This window comes from Durio zibethinus, chromosome 13, assembly GCF_047325235.1.
Source record: "Durio zibethinus cultivar Kanyao isolate XHJ-2024 chromosome 13, ASM4732523v1, whole genome shotgun sequence".
Lineage (NCBI taxonomy): Eukaryota > Viridiplantae > Streptophyta > Magnoliopsida > Malvales > Malvaceae > Durio > Durio zibethinus.
Window position 1 is genome coordinate 1,677,522 of NC_143174.1, and position 17,990 is coordinate 1,695,511.

The 17,990-nt window shown below is 29.6% G+C and overlaps 1 non-coding gene and 2 pseudogenes across 1 annotated transcript; 2 read left to right on the forward strand and 1 right to left on the reverse strand.

Moving 5' to 3' along the window:
* Positions 1–898: 898 nt before the first annotated feature.
* Positions 899–978, reverse strand: TRNAL-UAG (transfer RNA leucine (anticodon UAG)). The gene has a single exon. It is a non-coding gene; the product is annotated as a tRNA-Leu (tRNA).
* A 9,818-nt stretch (positions 979–10,796) lies between these two features.
* Positions 10,797–11,799, forward strand: LOC111304332 (small polypeptide DEVIL 13 pseudogene; annotated as a pseudogene).
* Positions 11,800–14,225: 2,426 nt separating this feature from the next.
* LOC111302657 (putative sucrose-phosphate synthase 1 pseudogene) lies at positions 14,226–17,798 on the forward strand (annotated as a pseudogene).
* The last annotated feature ends 192 nt before the right edge of the window (positions 17,799–17,990 follow it).

Genomic DNA, 17,990 nt, shown 5'->3' on the forward strand with positions numbered 1-17,990 from the left:
GGGCTTGGCGCCATTTTTTGAACCGCCCAAGAAGACCCTTCTCGAGAGGTCACCACGTGTCTTCCATGTATATCAAGTTTAACCCTTGTGTGACACGTGGATATCCAATGCGCTTATCTTTAACTTCCAGAACCACCCACAGTTTTTGAGCTGTCCGAAGCTTTAAATACTCATCGAATTTTTAAGCCCGTTTCAGAATGACGCTAAGCTAAGTTAGCCTTTTGTTCTTTTGAAAGAGATGGACTGTCAAACGGTGTCGTACGGGGATGTGATATCGATGGTGAAGATGATGCAAGAAGAGCAAGAAGGTTGGTCGACGCCGACACGTAGGGAGTGTCGGATACCGGTGGTGAAAGAGTGTCCGCCGCCGCCAACGAAGAAGAAGCTGTTTTCGTTTGGGAAGAAAAGGGAGCCGCCGAAGAATGGGTATTTTCAACCGCCTGATCTTGAGACGTTTTTCTCATAGGTAACTACAAGGCAAGCTTGCGCTTAATTAGCTCCCCTTGTTTTAATGGCCGAGTTTTGTTTTATTGGTATTTGTTGATCGACTTTTTTTTTCTTTTGTTTGGTCAACAAAAAAAAAAAAATGTTTGATGTTTCATCCTTGAACTTCTCGATGTAATCTATGTATCTTCCATCTGTAAAGAACTTCTACTATGATGTTTGAATTATGACAAAATTTTTTTTTTAAAATGTCTAAATTTGATATTTCTAAATTTATTGTTGTTTTTCAAAATTAGATCTCATCATCTGAAATACGAGAAAAATAAAAAGATAAATTTAAAATTTTAATAAAATTTATAAATTAAAAAAAAATAAGACACAAAAAATGATAGATTTAAAATTTTAACAAAATTATAAATAAAAAACTGTATATTATGTTGACTCGAAAAAAGAATGACAGCTGTGGGATTTGAACCCACGCCCTTTCGGACCAGAGCCTAAATCTGGCGCCTTAGACCACTCGGCCAAACTGTCGCGCAGTGCATGTTTTGATGAATACAAATAAATAAATAAAAATTAAAGTGGGCCTTTGTTTTCCAATTGGTTTGATTTATGAAAGCCCGTTTATAGCCCAATTTGTTTTCTGGTTGTTTTTGAGCAAATTATTCTTGTTTGATTCATTAAACTTGGATTTTGCAATGGGAATATTGGTTTTTGTTTTAGTGATTGGAAAAATTAGATCGTAATATTTGATTAAACTCAGGTCTTCGATTTTAATTAATTTTGTTATTTTAGTAATTAAAATTTTATTTTTATAATTTTAAAAATTTTAAATATAAAAAATATCGATCATTATTGAAAGATTTAAGATCACATTGTGTGTGTGTATATATGCAATAGTATATGATCGATGCATCTCTAACTGAGATTAAAATCCGTTGCCCTTGTTTGCTTTTTCTTTAAATATATAGGAAGAATGGTTAATGAATATTTTTTTGGTATGGCTAACATAAATATTGATAAGTTTTCGGATATCACTATCGAAAGTGATTTCAAAGCTGTTAGAACTTAACTTAATACAGTTAGTATAGTTCTCGGAGATATAAGGATTTATTGAATATGTTGTATAACTTATTTGCAAGGATTAGTAATGTGTCTTTTGTGCATGTTGTTTTGGAGGCTAATCATTTCGTAGATTTTCTTACTAAAATGGGAGTACATAGATCCTCTGATTTTGTATGTTCCTTATTTATAATCAATAAATGTTTTAATTGTTTTTTTAAATAAATTTTTTGATACAAAAAAGATTATAATATAAGAATAATAAAAAAAATGATATTTATTAATATTTAAACTTCAAACCAATTAAATATAATTTTTTAAAAGTGATTACGTAAATCAGTTGGATAAATTAATTTTTGAATATTTCTTAGTGATATTAATTGTTGTAATTTGGTGCATGATATATCTCTTTCTTAATTAGTGAATTGTATTTTTTTTTTTTTTGGGTTATACATGGTCTGCATCTCCTTTTTTCTTAAAGGAAGACACAAGTGAAAGATCCCTGCTCCATAGATCAAGTTCAAGCACTAATGAATTACTAGGTTTTCTAGTCTATATGTAAATCTAGTAATTCATATTACTATGTCGGATAAATATTATATTGGTATCGTTTTTTATACGAAAATCACGTGTGTCGATACAAAAATATTAAATATAAAATTTTTTATTTTATTCAATTTATTTATGATTTTTTTTAATTTTAGGTTGTATTATTTTCATGTTCTTTATTCGTATTGTTTTTTTATTGTATTTCAAATTTACCTAATATGCTACACATCCAATGATGTTTCTTTTTCTTTTTTTTTTCTATGCATATGTTTAAAAACTGCAAATAAAATAAATAATTAACCTATAAATTAACTGATGCTAGATTGCCAATGGAGTTGTCATGTTGCCATTAGATGATTAAATACATGAAATATATAGTAATTTAAAACCCTTGTTGTATAAACTGAGCTCTTGCCAAACCATGGCTTCCTTGATTTACATGAACAAGTTTATCATCACTTGGCAATCAAAAAGTGGACATCATTGATCCTCTCAAAAAGAAGTATTTTATCTACAATTCTCTTTATTATAATTTTATAATTAATCAATCATAATTAAAAATTATATGAGATATACTATTTAAAAATGTGGACTCTACATAATTTTTTGTGAACATTATATAATATTAAATTTTAATTAATTAATTAATTACACTATAATAAGTATAAATGATATGTTTCTTTAAAAGAAAGTTGACAACGATCTAATCCTTTTATCCATATATGATTATGGTTCAACCAAAGTGAGATATTAAATGTGGTCCTCCTCATTCATTCTTAACTTCTAGTGTGTGTGTGTATATATATATATTTGCCTAAATTATGTTTATAATTTAAATTTGTACTCTTTACTTTTAATTTTTATCATTGCTTTAAATTATGATCAATTTAAAAAATTCTCTAAACGTGTGGAGAGGAAAGAGTCCAAGTTGCATATGAACTTTTAATATACATATAAATTCATAATCTTCTAAGTTAAATATTTGAACCACTTGCAAAAAGAGGTTATTAAAAAGGTTCAAAAGGTGAAAAGATGATTAGCTGTTATGGTGTAACTAGAAACTTGAGAAAATAAAAATAGTAAATGAAATTCAATTTAAAAATTTGAAAGTGGCACAAAAGGAGGATGAATTGTAGAAATGTCATTAAATTCTAGGTCCACCTAAACTTTTAATTTTAGCTTGTGGGGATGCAATATAGAAAGCTAACTAGGTGCTGGTTGGTGTGTGCAAGAATCCCCAAGGAAGGCAGCCTTTAAAATCTGGGACTAATTGGATCCCTGACAAAGTAATTCCTCTTCCATGATAATAATCCACATGCAATGCTTGTTTTGCGGCATGAATTGAGCTTTAATCAATAGAACATGTGTGAAGACTCGTACTTAATTTGTGAAGTGTTATTCGTTTTGATATTAATATTTTATGATTTTATAATCGAATTTAACCATAGAACTAAGATCACACTAGATGTTGGGATTCTAATTAGAGATGGCTCTTCATTATGTAATACTTAATTTCGACCAACTAGTGATTGTGCTAATATTATTTGTAAAGATTTACATCTAATCTGTGAGGTATTGTCTGCTTTGATATAAAGGTCTCACAATTTTATCTCATAAAATGTACCTCACAAATTTGAACTTAGATTTTTAGATATATATTATACCATATCCACACATTCTTTTAATATGAGATTGAAGGCATCACAACATGATTACTTCATCTATTATGATAAAAAATAATTTTTCATAAATTCATTAAACTCAGTGTAAATGAATACGCTCCAATTGATTAAAAAAAGAAATATAGAACCTATTGGTAGATCTTACTAACTTTATTGGACACCTGTATATGGACTCCAAGGATTGTTATTCTAGTACCAAAGATTACAGTAGATAAGAACCGTGATTTCGGAGAACTCTTTTACTGCTAGATATATTGCTCAATTACTTCAACCAATCATCCCTCCCTTTCTTCACTGTCTTTCTTTGTACCTTCTTCCATTCCATTAATTTCTCATAAACAACTCTCCACAGGGTTTTTGCTAACTCATCCTCTTTCTAAATATTTTCATTCATATTGTGTCACTCTTTGATAGATTAAGGAAGAATCATAGCTTTTCCTTGCTTTACTTTGATGGTGGTATTTTTATTCTAGATCAGCATCATTTGTTTCCTGGCTAGTTCCCTAATTTATTCAATGTAAGTCTAAGGATTATGTGACTAGATTTGATATATAGTCGACCAAGCCTAGATAGCTAGGTTATTCTTTTCTTCCTTTACTCTTTTTGGCCCATTGTTCTTATTCTTGATTTGACCTTGTGTCTTTCTTAATGATGCAGTTGCTTAATGATTTATTGTGGTGGGTTTTTTTTTTATCGGTTTCCTTGGTTGCTTTTCTTCAGCAGCATATACTTTTCCCATTTGAATTGTTCTCTCCTTTAATGGGTTAGGGTTTTATCCATTTATTTTCACTTGCATGGGGAGATCTATATCATCTTACATCTCATGATCAAGACCATCAGTCAGTGTTTGCAGATGCGGCATCATCAAGATTCACAAACTTTATTAAGGGCTTCTTTGGACGCCGGAGAGTGGCTCTTTTACTCGAAAGTTTCCTTTCAAATGGGAATCTTGATGATGCTGCATCAGCAAACATATTGGCTCCTCTCACTTTTCTTTTTTTCCAAATAAAGGAAGATTATTCCCAGTGTGATCAAGGTGAAAGTCCTGCTACAGATGCCGTGCGAAATATATATATATATATATATATATGCCAAAGGTAATGTATAATTTCTCTTTAACATCTATCATCTTTTGACTGATTCTAATCATGCCTTTGATTTACTTTACTATTCTGGCTTGCTAATTACTTATTGGAGGTTGCTAAAACAGGTACTAATATAAGTTAGCTGGTGCTGACAGGTAGAGCCCACAGTCGACTGAAGCTACTATCTTAAGTTTATTTACTATATACAATAAATCGGGAAACATTGTTTTAATGTTAAAACATAGATATCCCAGACACTTAGACACAGCTGAAACGTTCAGAACATTTCACTACTGAAGACTCTGAGCAGATCTTGCTATACCCTTTTTGCTTTTAACCAGCTGCAATCGGTTGCAGCTTTTCTCTTTCAGGGATTGCTAAAATTGTGGTGCATAAAAAATTTGTTATCTTATGGTTCTTTCTAAGGAAGATCTTTCCCTCAGGTTGGTATATATTTGAGTATGAAGATTTTAATTTTACTTCATATATACATAATAATATTGCATACATGCATTACTTTGAAATTGAAAACTTGAAAATTCTACCTTTTTTTATAAACAAATTCAAGAATTTATGTTGAAATTGAAAATTACTTATCTTCTCTGCAATACTATTTTGACTAATTCTCTGGCACGCTATAATAATTTTATATATATATATATATATATATATCTTTTCATAAAAAATAAAAAAAACAATGAAAATCCTCCTTCACAAAGAAGATCGCTAGTCATAAGCTCTCCTTGCTATTTTCCCTTGGAAGTTTGGTATTTGTCACCTGAAAATGTCTAAATATTGTTGCCTAGCTAATTATATATATCTTCATGCTATAAGGATGTAGATTATGATTTCTGTAATCATAGTAAAAAGCTGAAAAATGAATTCAATTAGTTGAAAATGGTTTTCAATTATCTGGTTATTGCATGCTTAAGCATATATAGATATACTTACATTATGTGTGTTTGTAAGCACAACAGAGAGAAATTTAATTTGTAGCCGGAGCCTGGAAATATATCAGCTTACTGCTCCAATGTGGATGATGAACTTGGTTTTAAACAAACAGGAAGAATCCTGAAGGTTATCTCCATTCTAGTGTGAAAAAGTTACAGTGAGTATAAGGGAGAATGAACAATATTATTTGGCAACAAAGAGAACTCAAATTATTAATTTCAAATCATAACATGCATCCTTTTTTTATATATGTATATTATGGAAAGCCTCTATTAATTCAACCCTATGTGATTTGGCATTAATACCCCTGGTGCTTCTTGCTTTTATTTTTCTGCATGTTGTTTGGCTCTATCTTGTGACAGGTGATTTTGCTTTTCTTTATTTTTTTTTTTTCTAAGCTTGAATGGTGGCAGCAGGTAACTGTCGATTATTCAATCTCATTGAATGACAAGTGATGCAGATGATATTTAATTTGTAAAGTATTATTTGTTTTAATTTAAAAATTTTATGATTTTATTTCATAAAAAGAAGTCTTATACCGAATTTAACTATAAAATCAAAATCACACTAAATATTTGGATTCTAGAGATAGTTATCATCATGCAATGCTTAATGATTCCTATGATCTTGTAATATAGTACTTAATAATTCTTACGATGTAACACGTAATTTTTATTGATTAATTATCGTTTTGATACTATTTATAAAGACTTACATCCAACCTGTAAAATATTATTTGTTTTAATATAAAAGCTTCATAATTCTTTTTTTACAAAAAATATTTCATAAATTTAAATTTAAATTTTTATATATAATTCGTATTATATTCACATATTTTTTTTAATAGAGGATTAAGAACGTACATGTGAAGATGTAATATAGCAATTGTTTTCATTGGTAGGCCTTCCTGATGGGGATAGCTCACCCAAGTAGCTGAATGTGTAGGTAGAACCTACAGACAACAGGCATCTTGGTGTTGTTGACAGTCAAATAATATTGCTGATAGCCCAACCACTCATGAAAACATGCCACATTAAACATGGGGAAAAAGAGCCAAACAATTTGCAAAATTTTGTTTTCCTTTTCTTATATCATGTAGATTTTGACATCAAACATCTATATCTTCTCTACCCATAAGCATCAAAATCTCATTTCCCTTATCTACCTTCTCCATGAAAAAATGGGTTGTCAAATTAATCACCATAAAAATAAATCTTAAAAGATAAAGTTCAGTCAATTCCTAGTTGAAATATAATCATCTTGTTGTTGGTTCAGACTTCAGCATTTGTAGTAAAATTAAGGTTCAAGAATATACATATATAGTACATTGCACTGAGTCATGGCAAATATAATAAGGAAGTTTGCAGAGATGCCAAGAATTAATTAGAATCATGGTTCTGATCAGATTCACCCATATTCCTTTCTATATTTTCACTACCTAGCTAGTACAAGAACATACAGATTTCTTATTGCATTCATAGAAAAACTCCATTTTCAAAATTTTTTGTTCAGGTTAAAAAAAAAGGCAAACCAAGTGGTACTAGAAAGACCCAAGTCTGACAAGAAGCATCCAGGTGATTATTGGAAAGCAAAATCCTCTTGGCAACCAGCAAGACATTGATAACTAAAGGTAGAAAAACTTTATACTACTAATTCCTTTGTCTGTGAAATTGGTATATGTGTTCTAAATTTATTCGGTTGTATTTCTGTGGCTGCAATAGGATTGTTTTCATATATTCTACTTCTTTGTTCATGTTTAATAGTTGTGGTTATATATATATATATATATATATATATATATATATATATGCAATGGAAAACAATCCTATTGCATTCTTTGGACTCCTCAAAAGGTTTTTTTCATTGAAAGAAAGAAAAGAAAAGCAACTAAAAACATCCATGGTGATCATTACTGGCATTGGGGGAGGACAGTAGCAGGGTAATATGGCAGAGACAGCTTTGGGCCCCAAACCTTTAGTGTACTATTGAAACATTGTGGACCTAAACTCCCAAACAATTATTTGTGGCGCCCAACTTTCTGCACTAGAGCTGGGGTTAAACATGTTACATTGCCATGTGACTTTCAATAGGAAAACAAAAACTGAATGCCATTCTAAGATCTGGATTTCCTTGTAATTTATATGACTAATGTTTGCATAAGTGCAGTCAACAAGAATAGTTAATACACACCACAAACCACACACACGAAATATGGACAGTCTAAACGTCAGCCAGATCATGGTTTTGCAATGTCCGAAAAGTCGTAAAAGATCTATAAATCATTTTGTGGGTTGATGGTTTGTTCTTACCTTAGAGATGAATAATCTCTCATACTCTTAAATTTTAATCAACCAAAAAAAAAAAAAAAGAAAAAAAGGAAAGTCTCTTTCTTTGTATTTCTATGGATTTCTATCAAATGAGGCTGTAGGCTCCCAAAGGGCTTGAGATATTTTTTTTATTAAAAATAAAATATAAAAAAATTGAAGGGTACTGCCAGAATTTCATCTGCCCATGATTGTGCAGCTCACACGTTTCCATGTGGGACTCCCAAATGCTGATATTCTTAAGCTCACATGATCATTAGGTAAACAGAAAGTTTGCTAAACCCCAAATAGACTTAAAAAAAAAAAAAAAAGTTTAAAAGGTGCATTGTATTGCAGCCACAACACACCATGTGATTCGATTTTGACCCAACCTTAGAACATGTTTGACCAATCAAATCTACAGTTTTTTATAATATAAAAGTTCTTTATAACTTATAAAAGAAAAGGAAAGATGAAGTAAAATGAAGGGAAATCCAAGTTATACATATAATCTTTGCCTTTTTAGGGTAGTTTAAAATTTACAATTCTTGTAAGTAAAATTGTGTCTCTATTGACAATTTTTAATAAATACAAAAAAGGTTCAAATCTTAAACCTACCAAATTTAATATGAACATAAGAAAGTATTTCTGGATTAGTCTTTCTCTTAAAACATATAATTTTGCATTAAAATGTCTTAAATTTTCTTATCTTCAAGACTAAGGTATCATAAACCATAAAACCAACATTAGTTTGAAAACATGTGAAAGCAAAGTTAATAATATATAAATTTGCATTGTGAAAACATTGACCAGTCAAATTGTCTCATTAACAAAAAATGTTGTTTCTTTAGATTCCCCCATTTTTTTTTTCTTGTTTTTAGTTCTTGTCTCTCAACAGTCAATACAAATTGTTAAGGGACACAATCAAAGTTTAATGCAATTTCCAACAGTATGTACTCTGTAATTGGACTGAAAACAATGAAACAAAACCCAAAATATGAAAGTCAGGTTCAAATTAAACCTATAGACTGAAGCAAGCAAAATGTTATTAAGTTGGCCAATCCTTGTAGGTTGTCTCATACCAGAAGAAACATTTCACATCAATTTCATCACATGGTGAGTTCAGCAGGGCACCCTGGAGAAATATTTTAATATGAGGCTGTACTTGTGTATTGAAGGAATAATAATTTTTTACTTCAAAATTTCCAGCTTCTGTTTGCTGATCCACAGGGTTGCATATGCATGTGAATCCTAGTTCCAATGGATAATTTTATGCTTTTATTTTGGCTGGTGCAATCTTATATCAGCATTCAAAGCTATAAATAACTGGTGTTTCTGGTCAAGATTTCAAGTTAATTGAAAACCACAAAGTTTTTATGATTTATAGACAAAATCCAGAACCATTTTACATAAAAATACCCTGGTGATCCAAACTATTGGAAGAATCCTATGAAAGGAAAAAAGAGTGAAGAAAAGCAAAATTTTGCTTTGAAGTCAGGAAATGAAAATCTGATACACTGTGAAATCAGAACACAAAAAGTTGGGTTGCAAGTGATTCTTTGCTTTACTACAGTAATTGTCTGCAAACAGATTCCAATTCGATTGAGAATCTGCAAAGTTAGAATTCATAATATATCCTTCACAACTATATAATTTATGTTTGAATTGATCCTTGAGATAAACTATATATTTGCTTGAGAAGCTTGACAGTGTTATATGTACGGAGATTCATACTTAATTTGTGAGATATTATTTATTTTGAGCTAAAGAGAATTACATTAAACGACGTTGAGATTTTAAAAGTAATTTTCACTGTGTAGCACTTAACTTTCATTTAATTGATAACCTATAACTAATTTATAAGGTATTGTCTGTTTTGATCTAAAGGTTTCACAACTTTGGCTCACAAAAAACATATCATAGATTTAGAATTAAATCTTTACTTATATATCATACTAAATTTTCAAATTATTCTGACGTGAGATTGGGATGTTATAATTTGCTAATGGAAAGCTCAATGAAGAGAGTAATTTTTGGCAATGAAATTATTAATAAAGTGCTCAGGCTAGCTTGGAAGGAAGCGCTACAATCACAACTACAAGAAGGGAAGATATACATGTAGAACTGTAACCTCGAACGTGAAGTTGTGGAGAGAAGACCAAAGAGGCCCCATTTAAGTTTGTGGGACTCCGTCAAGAAGCAAATGGCACTGTAACAAGTGCATGTTCCATTCACCAAACTGCAAAATTATTTCAATTTTTAAACCTAAAACTGTCTTTTTGTAGAAAAATGGACACAATATCCTTATCACAAGAACCAGCTAACAACACTCTGACCCTCCCTCCCCTCTCCTTCCCTTTTTCCTCACTCTCTCACTGTCACGCGTGTGTTTTGTTCTGATATAAACTTAAAATACTGACATTATTAAGGAGGCCTGTACGACAATGGTGTCTACCAAAATAAATGATGGATCTCCAAGAGTGATCGGAGATTCAACAATCAAGCAAAATCTTATATCAGCAAGAATGAGGACCTCCAAAATCCTCAGACCACCGACCAATGGTGTCATGCCACGACAGCAACAATGGTACGCATAACATGCAAAACTTACATAATAACCATTCAAATCAGTCCTAAGTCCTAAGGAGAGTATAGAATTGACACTTTAAATGCAAATAAACATTGATCAAATCAAACTAACAAAGCTCAAATTCTAAGGCCCTACTTCACCATATATAAGGACATATAGCCCCACTATTGTCTACAGCCCTGAGAATCCTTGTCTGTCACATCTCCTTTTCACCTTCTCTTTCTCTCTGTTCATCTCTCCCACTCGCAGACAAAGAGGTTATCAGGTTAAGTTAAAGAGATCAAACTCTGAGAACTGTCTATCCATTATTGCTAGCTAGTGTTGCGGCTACCAAGCTTATTACATGGATGAGAAGTGGAAAATATCAAAGAAGGAAGCTTCAGGTATCCATTGTTCAAGTTCTTCAAAGTTTTCACTCTCAAGGAGTTTTTCAGCAAAGAGCATTTCTTCCAAGTCTCCTCTTCTTAGGAGTTCTTCACAGAAGAACTCTTGTTCTTCTTCTTCATCATCTAAATGTCCACTACCCCGAAGTTTTTCGCAAAAGAGTTCGTCTATTTCACGTAAATGTAGTAGCTTAGCCAAGGAACAGAAGGCAAGATTCTACATTATGAGGCGCTGTGTTGCCATGCTTGTTTGCTGGCATAAGCATGGAGATTCTTAAAGAGATGAAGAGATGATCATAAATAGATCGGCAGGGAAAGTTCCTTTCTCTTTTCTCCAATTGTTTCTGCAGGATGGTTCTTGGATTTTGTTTGTCTTGGGTCTTGGATTTCATCCATTGGATCAAGATCAAATAAATGTCAGAGTTTTTCTTGCTTACCTTCATTTTTAATTAGTTCAGTTCAGTTTGTAATTATAAATGAGAGAGCTACAAGTTTTATAGTTGTAAGAAAAGACTATATCCAAAAAATATATTTCTGTCAAATCTTAAACTAGATAGAGGTTTTTTCTAATCTTTTCTTCCTCCTTTTGCACCCTGTCATTTCTTTTGTTAATCAAAGCAGATCTCAGAATCAGGAGATCTTCTTAAATTCGATGGAGTGGCTTTTGGTTGGTTATGTTGTTCCTATGAAATTCCTTTCAGCTGCAGCCAGTATAATAATAGGACATCATTGGCTATTGGATCTGAATTGGGAATGAAAGCCTTCTTTTTCCCTTTTAGAAAAAGAGGTAGGAAATGAGTATTCTGTTAAAAGTGAGAGGCAAACCTTGGATTGAACCTTTTAATCATAAGCGCCTGTCTGGCTCTTTTCCTTTCTGTTCTCCCCCCTTATCTCAATTTCATCATTGAACTCACCAAGTCATCCCCTGAAACTGTTTTTTGATGTGCTGATAACTTCTATATGGATAGCAGTAAATGATAAATGATAAGCATGAGAATCAGTAAAAAACAGTTCTCCAACACTTCATTGGAAGGAGTACCACATCCTGACAGCCAAGTTTACTAACTGTGAGGCAACAAAATACAAGAAAAATGCCTTTTAAACCCAGAATTGTTTCTGAGATACATGTACTATAGTCATTTATCATGTTGCTCTCCATCTTGCATTAGCCTGTTCCAGCCTTCACCAAATAGCTGCATTTTAGCTAAAATGTGTGACATTCCATATTTTATTAAAGCTCTTGTTTTTAACTTCCCTCCACTGTTGAAGCAACTTCATCTTCAGTAATACTAGTACACTGGTGCATCAATTAGCAGCAGCACTAGTATTTTGTATATTCATGTATTTTAACTAAGTTTTACATAAAGTCAACCTTTAGATTAATAATGATCTTTGCTGTCCAACTAGCTAGGTTCAACACAAAAGTTATTACTCTGAATGAACCTCTATAGACAAGTTGGCAGCAACTGACAAAAAAATATTTCATTTAACTTCTATTAGACTATGAGGGAGAGGACTAGTACAAGTAACTATGATGATCAACAAGATTTCAACCAATTTAAAAAGCTGTAAAATCTCAAATTCTTTCAACTAAACTATGACTGATGTAACTTTGCATGCTGCATACCTTATAACCATGGCTCTTCCAAACTGCTTGATTTATGTGTTCCCCAAGATAGATAGGGTACAGCTGGATCAACAGTAATCTCGCAATGGGATTTGCATGGAACTCATTGTTGAAAAATATCTAAGAAAATGCAAGGAATTAGTACCTCGGATTATAGTTATACCAGCTCAATTTTCCCACATGCAGGAACACCAAATTCTGTGCCTGCATTCTGAAAATATATATACCCACATCAAGGATTTACCTAAACAGCATCGAACCAGGGCAATTGGAATCAATGACTGTTACTGCAATGAAAGAAAATAGTAAGTTGACCATACATTATTCCTGTGAAGATATTACGAAGCTCCAGAATTGGTTAACGAACAAGATGTGAAAATTGGCATTGTTTGATTCACCAAAAGAGGACTAATAATTCCATCACTGTTCTCTTTGGATAGCCAGTTGTCAACACAGCAACTTTTGCCTGGATCCAAACATTGTGATCAGCAATCATCAAAATCAACAAAAGAATCATGTCTTATCAGATACATAATTATACGTTACTGTCATATAAACTATTGCGACGGTCCAAGTTTTCCAAGTTCTAATCATTCTTAGTCAAGAAGCACGAAACCAACGAGTTACATCCTAGGCCACCTGTTGGTCCATCTATCTGTGACCTGTCCCATTCTTATGGCTGGTGGCAACCATTTTCATGGTATAAAGGATGCAATTTACTATATGATTATTTGAAAATATTATCCATTTTATCACATTTATCGGTGATAATAATTTATTAGTTTAACTGTAATATTTCATAAATAATAAGTTGATTTATCATAAATTGATAGATGCACGTTTAAATTTATATCATAAATTATGTCAAAAAGTATATGCCATTAATGAGGCAAATATAAATTATGTCAAAAAGTATAAATATTAAAGGAGTTTGCATTTGATAGTTCGTGTATAAATTTTATATATTGTCAGTGAATCAAATGATATAATTTATTAATGAATTTTTTTTTAAATAAATTTTTATATATTTATCTTAAGGGCCTATAGATACTAAGGACTTGATAACACATTATCAAAAAAAGAAAAAAGAAAAAAATTTTCTTTCCTCGTTTAATTATTGATTTGAGGGCATATTATTAATTTATTACTTTGTTAATATTTAATTAATTATTCAAGAAAACTTTGCTCTCTTACTAGCAACTATTCTAAGATAAAACACTATTATGTCTTTACATAAGATAAAACAGTAATATGTCTTTAGGAGCTTTTTATAAAAATAATATTTTTTATTATAATTTATGAGTAAAATAATATTTTTAATAGAAATTAAATTTTTTGTTTTAAAAGAATATTAAATTCTTTAAAAACAGAATTTGAATTTTTAATTTAGTTTTTAAAAATCTATTTTCTATTAATAACAAAAAATATATCATATATATATTATATTACGAGATTTATAGTTATTAAATAACAATTGTTGATGTGCACGTTTATAAGGATAGGTTTTTTTTTTTGACACGTAAGATAATTTTTAAAACTTCTTATTATGATGACACATAAGGTATTTGTTAATTTTAAATTATTTATAAAGAATATATTTTAAAAATTATTAAATTATCTAAAATTTTAAAATTTAATCAAAAATCATTTTAAATTTTAATGAAATTTCTTTCTCTTATATATCACCTCATCTCGATTTAAAATCAATTTTAAAGTAATTTATCTTTTTCAATTTATCTAAAATTAACATGAGTATTTAAATTTATCACAACTTTGAAAAATATTATTTAATATCTTTAATAATTTTTTATAAATAATCATTATATTATCTTTAGCTTTTAAATATATTTCACAAAGGAAATGTGAAAAAAATATATAAATACGAAAACAACTTCAGGAAAGTTTCTCTTATACATAATCTCAACTTAATTTAAAATTAATTTTAAAATAATTTATTTTTTTTCAATTTATTTACAGTTAACATGAGTATTTAAATTTATCACAACTTTTAAAAATATTATTTAATATCTTTAATATTTTTGATAAATAATCATTGCATTATCTTCAACTTTTGAATATATTTTACAAATGAAATATGAAAAAAAAATATTTATAAATATCAAAATAACTTCAGGAAAGTTTATCCTACGTATCACCTCATTTCAACTTAAAACTGATTTTAAAATAGTTTATCTTTTTCAATTTATCTGTAGTTAACATGAATATTTAAATTTATTACAATTTTTAAAAATATTATTTAATATCTTTAATATTTTTTTATAAATAATCCTTACATTTTAGCTTTTAAATATATTTCACAAAGGAAATGTGAAAATATATATATATATATATATAAATACCAAAACAACTTTCGAAAATTTTCTCTTATACATTAAGTTTTTTTTGTATATCACATCATCTCAATTTAAAGCTAAGTTTAAACTAATTTTATTTTTTTTAATTTATTTACAATTAACATGAGTATTTAAATTTATACAAATTTTAAAAATATTATTTAATATCTTTAATAAAATAATCATTGCATTATCGTTAATTTTTAAATATATTTCATAAAAAAAATATGAAAAAATATATATAAATATCAAAACAACTTCAAGAAAGCCATTATTGTTGTAGTTCTTGGTTATATAACTTTCTCATTGTCTCACTGAGGTCAATGTATTTTTCTCTACTATTAATTTAATCTCTTTTTTTATTAGTATATTCTTACTATAAAAACTAATATGTTTTTTTTATGAAAATATGTATTATTTCACTAAATATACTATTCATTCCATCAAGTAGAAGGTACTATTTCACTAAATATGCTATTAACTCTATTATGTAGAAATTTTTTTTTCAAATCAGCTTTAATATTTTTTTAACTGTAATTTTTTTTAAAAACTACAAAAACATATATATTCTTATATTTTTACCGATGTTGTCTGTAAATCTTTTATTTTTTCTCGGATTCTTTACTTAATCAAGTAATATATTTTATTTTTTAACTGATTATTTATTCAATATTTCCCTTTCATATAAAATAAAAATTATGTTATAATTAATTGATATGATAAAGTTATGTGTCATAAACATAAACTTATATGTCAGTTGTACATTCAAAGATTGAAAAATTTCCTAACTCATATCCCCATTGTGAAATATGTAACATAATTTCAAATTAGGAGATTGTTTTTTATAAAAAAAATAAAATTGAAAAGAAATAATTTAAGAATAGTTTTATTAGTAGTATTAATTTTAAGTTCATTTATATCTTAACTTAAAAAACCTCATAACCATAAAAGATTTCACCAAGATTACTTAAAAAAGAATATACGAATCTTATGATTACTTTGCAATTATGGAATAGAGGATTCTATAGCCTTCAGCAGAATTTAAAAAGAAAACCTTATTTTATTATGATTTGATATTTTAATTATATTATTTATATGTTACATATATTTTGAATATGTAAATAATTTAATAATATTAATTTTTATTTTTATTTAAATTTAAATAAAATAAAAATAATTTATGCATTGCATTGGTAGCAAATTAGTATATATTATATTACAACATAAATAATTATTAGATAGCAATTGTTGACGTGGACGTTTACATGGACAACTTATTTTTTCAACACATAAGGTAATTCCTAAAATTTTTTATTATGATAATACATAAGATATTTATTAATTTTAAATTATTTATATAAAATATATTTTAAAAATTATTAAATTATCTAAAATTTTAAAATTTAAACAAAAACCAATTTTAAAGTAATTTATCTTTTTTAATTTATTTGTAGTTAACATAAGCATTTAAATTTATCACAACTTTTAAAACTATTATTTAATATCTTTAATATTTTTTATAAATAATCCTTACATTATTTTCAACTTTTAAATATATTTCACAAAAAAAAAAATGATATATATATATATACACACACACACACACCAAAACAACTTCAGAAAAAATTTTCCGCTTCATCATTTCATCTCAACCATAGGGGGCATAAACCTTCCATGACCATATTTTCAATGTGGTTTTTATTTGTTATAATGACAAAATTTTAGATCCGACCTTTAAATAATAGCTCATTGTTTCTCAAACATTCGAGATGGAATGTAGTTCTTTCTAACCAACAGTCTTCCTGCAGTCTTCATGGCTTGATAAGGGGTGAAAACATGGAGCTTGGTCGTGATTCTGATACAGGTAGCCAGGTAATTTTTTTTTAACCTCTTTAAGATTCTGTTAATTTGATCACTTGTCAATATCTTGAAGTGTTCTTGTTTGTCATCCACTTCAAATATGGTAAATTACCCTTTTGCTCATTGGGAAATTGGATATTGTCTTTGAGCAGGGTAAGTATGTAGTAGAACTTGCTATGGCCCTGGGATCAATGCCTGGAATTTATCGGGTTGATTGCTGACAAGACAAGTGACAGCTCCTGACAAGACAAGTGACAGCTCCGGATGTAGATTGGAGTTATGCTGAACCAATAGAGATGCTTAGACCAAGAACTACAGAGAACTCGATGCAGGAGTTTTGGTGAGAGTAGTGGTGCTTATATTATTCGTATACCCTAGGGCCCAAAAGATAAATATATACGAAAAGAACTTCTTTGGCCTCATTTTCCTGAATTTGTTGATTGTGCACTTAGTCACATTCGACAGTTGTCCAAAGTTCTAGGTGAGCAAATTGGTGGTGGGCAACCAGTCTGGCCTGTTGCCATTCATGGACATTATGCAGATGCTGGTAACTCTGCAGCACTTTTATCTGGAGCTCTAAACGTGCCAATGCTTTTTACTGGCCACTCACTTGGTCGCGATAAGCTAGAACAGCTCTTGAAACAGGGCCGACAATCGAGGGAAGAAATAAATATGACTTGCAAAATCATGTGGCGGATGGAGGCTGAGGAGATGTCTCTTGATGCCTCTGAAATTGTTATAACCAGCACCAGACAGGAGATAGAAGAGCTGTAGCGCCTTTATGATGGCTTTGATCCAGCATTGGAGGGCAAACTTAGAACAAGGATCAAAAGGGGTGTCAGCTGTCATGGGAGGTTTACGCCTCGTATGCTGATAGGTATAAATAGCAACTTTAGAAAAGTTTTTTATGCGCATCAACTCATTTTAAAATTACATAAATTTGTAGATTTATAAAAATGATAAAAGAAATTAAAGATATGCAAATTGAATAACGTTCAAATGATAAGATTTTTGGTTTCTATTTTAATATTTTGTTGATATACTTAATAATATTATTTACAATATTTTTTATGTTTTTTTAAAATTTGTTAATTTTTTAA